This window comes from Meriones unguiculatus, chromosome 10, assembly GCF_030254825.1.
Source record: "Meriones unguiculatus strain TT.TT164.6M chromosome 10, Bangor_MerUng_6.1, whole genome shotgun sequence".
NCBI lineage: Eukaryota > Metazoa > Chordata > Mammalia > Rodentia > Muridae > Meriones > Meriones unguiculatus.
This window is the reverse complement of record NC_083358.1, coordinates 105,418,954-105,422,266: the sequence shown is the minus strand read 5'-3', so window position 1 is coordinate 105,422,266 and position 3,313 is coordinate 105,418,954. Positions and strand designations below refer to the sequence as shown.

The following is a 3,313-nucleotide window of genomic DNA, read 5'->3' as shown; positions in this document are numbered from 1 at the left end:
TTTGCCTTTTATGCCCACAGAACCAGTACTCTGTGGACAAGGCTGTAATGTTCTGCTTCCAGTCTGTAATGGATCCTGGCCTGCCTGCACCACAGTCCCATTGGTCTCTGGGTACTGCCTCTGAAGAACACTGTCTTAGACAACTGTTTTAGAGCAGCAAATCACTTTAGTAGCACTCCCAGTTTAGGCTCCCTCTTTTTCAAATTTTTACATTTTTACAAGATGGAGCCTTAGATAAGTGGGGTCTTGTCATCAGGATATTATCTGTCATCCCAGGGCAGAGCTCAGGTTTCTCTATAAAGGCACGAATCTCTTTAACAATGATAGATTTTTTAAAAATCTCTATTAGCATTGTCCAATACTTTTTCTTCCCAAACTTCAGAGTTTTCTAACCTCTCTGCTTCACCACAGACCTGCATGAGAGCAGTGAGCAGTAGCCTTGATGTATTAGTGTAGTAACCGTGATAAAGCTTGAATGCTAGCCTGGCTTCAGATTTTCCCTGTCAGGAAGTGGAGGAGGAATGTCTCAGTGAGTGACTAAGGGCACTGGCTGCTCTTGCAGAGTTTCAGCACCCACACTGTGGCCCACAACTCAACCCCAAGGGATCTAACACCTCTTTCTGGCTCCTGTGGCTATTGCATGCCTGTGGTCCGCAGTCATGCAAAACATCCATATAGATAAAACAAACAAGAAAGCAAGCGAGCAAACAAACAAACATTTCCCCCTCCAAATATATTACTCTCTTACCATTTTTTTGTGTGTGGATGCAGTGAGCTGAGTAGGGCTTTCTGGAACCTTCCCTCTATTCTGGGGGGTCTGGGATGGAAACTGTGGGGGAGATACTCAGTGTCAGGGGCTGAGCTGAGACAGGTACTCCTCAGCATCGCAGGGCCTCTGTCTTGCTCTTGTGTCCTTGCTGAGGTGGTTGATCCAGGACTTCTTACTCCTTGGAGGCCATATGGGCCATGAGGTCCACCACTCTGTTGCTGTAGTCATTCATTGTCATGCCAGGAAATGAGCTTTGTGAAGTTGTCACTGAGGCTAATGCCAGCCCCAATATCAAAGGTGGAAGAGTGGGAGTCATTGTTAAAGTCACAGAAGGCAACTTGGTCTTCAGTGTAGCCCAGGATGCCCTTTAGGGGCCCCTCAATGCCTGCTTCACCACCTTCTTGATATCATCACACTTGGTAGGTTTCTCCAGTCAGCATGTCAGATCCAACACAGACAGTTTGGAGATAGGAACATGAAAGGCCATGCCAGCGAGCTTCCTGTTCAGCTCCGGGATGACCTTGCCCATAGCCTTGGCAGTACCAGTGGATGCAAGGATGATGTTCTGGGCAGCCAGCCCTATGGCTATCATGCCACAGCTTTCCAGAGGGGCTATCCACAGTCTTCTGGGTAGCAATGATGGCATGGACTGTGATCATGAGACCACAATGCCAAAGTTGTCATGGATGACCTTGGTCAGGGGGATGAGCAGTTGATGGTGAGAAAGTATCATTGACAATCTTGAGTGAGTTTCATACTTCTCATGGTTCATGCCCATAAGCACAGGGGTATCTGCAGAAGGGGAAGAGATGATAAGCCTTTTGGTCCCACACTTCAAGTGGGTCCCAGCCTTCTCCATGGTGAAGATACCACTAGACCTCACAACATACTCGGCACCAGCATCCCCCCGTTTTATGTTAGTGGGATCTCGCTCCTGAAAGATGGTGGTGGGCTTGCTGTTGATGACAAGCTTCCTGTCCTCAGCCTTGACTGTGCCGTTGATCTTGCCATGGGTAGAGTCATATTGGAACATGCAGAGCATGTAGTTGAGGTTGATGAAGGGGTCATTGATGACAACAATCTCCACTTTTCCAGAACTGCAGGCCGCCCTGCTAACCAAGCACCCCAAACTGCCAAATCCATTCACTCTGACCTTCACCATCGTGTCTAAGGGACGGGACGAGGCTGGCACTGCACTAAAAGATGCAGCTGTCTTGGGAACAGGGAGGAGCAGAGAGCCTCTCTATTACCTTTAAATTTAATTTTACTGAAGCTTTCAGGACACTAACAAGATCCAGCCAGTCCTTGGCCAGAATGTGACACAAATGGCCCATAGCTGTTTCTGAATCCCCATGGCCTTGGCATTCATATTTCTCTTAGTATTTTTATCTTTCAAGCTCCCAGCATAATGATTCATTGAGCTATGCTTAAAGTGTCCCAGGGTGTTTCCAGCCCAAAGTTATGGACGCTTCCACATCCCTCTCAAAAACCAGTCCCCAAAGTGTTCAAACCCAGTTTGTCATAGCAACAGTTTTAGTTGGTACAGGTTTCTGTATTAATTTACTTGTTGCTATGAAAGAATAAAAGAAAGAAAGAAAGAAAGAAAGAAAGAAAGAAAGAAAGAAAGAAAGAAAGAAAGAAAGAAAAACAACTTGGGAAATTTCTGTCTTAATTACTTTGTTGCTGTGACCAAAAAATCTGAGATGTGACAGGACAGGTTGTCTTGACAGTCAGGAACCAGAGAGTAGTAACTCTAGAGCTCAGTTCACTCTTTATCTTCAGTCTAGCAATTAGAATGAATCCTTTCTCAGAAACACACATAATTTAGACAGTCTCATAAGATATGCAGACACACTTGTCTCCACAATGTTTCTAGATCATGACAAGTTAACAACCAAAGCAAACCTTTAAAAAGCCTCCTCAGAGAAGGACCTCCCTATCAGTGGACTGGAGAAGGAGCATGGGAGGAGAAGATGGAGAGAGTATGAAGGAGGGGCTACAGCTGCAATACAAAGTGAATAAATTATAATAAATTTTAAAAAAATTTAAAAAAATTTAAAACCTACCCAGAGAGCTTTAGTTACTTGCTCAACACCAGCGTAAAATAGGAAGTGAAATAAAGAGGAGCAATCTGCTGCTTCTGGGGTAGTTCAGAAGACTGACTTAGCTCTGTTCCTAAGCTTATTCTTAGTTGATTACTCCAAAGCTAGGCCAGTGGAGGAGACACAACACCAATGTTTAATGCAGAGTTTTAAAAGTTCAGCAAAATTCAGACCAGGCAACTGGAAAATCACATTGCCAAATAGCTGCTTGAAAAATGAACATCTGGGTGAACATTGAATCATCCAGATGTTTCCAAATGGCTAGACATGATTCCCAAATACAATTGACTAAAAGCTCTGTAAACTTCCAGATATTTTAAATATCAGATGTGACATTAAGTCACTTATGGACAAATTATCTCCTTCCCTTTCCCACCTGTAACATACTGCCATTTAAATAAAATTTAAAGGATGATGAGGTTTTTGAGAACTTTTACAGTAT

The 3,313-nt window shown here is 44.0% G+C and overlaps 1 pseudogene; it reads right to left on the bottom strand.

Moving 5' to 3' along the window:
- Nucleotides 1-941: 941 nt before the first annotated feature.
- LOC110559853 (glyceraldehyde-3-phosphate dehydrogenase-like) lies at nucleotides 942-1,931 on the bottom strand (annotated as a pseudogene).
- Between the last annotated feature and the right edge of the window lie 1,382 nt (nucleotides 1,932-3,313).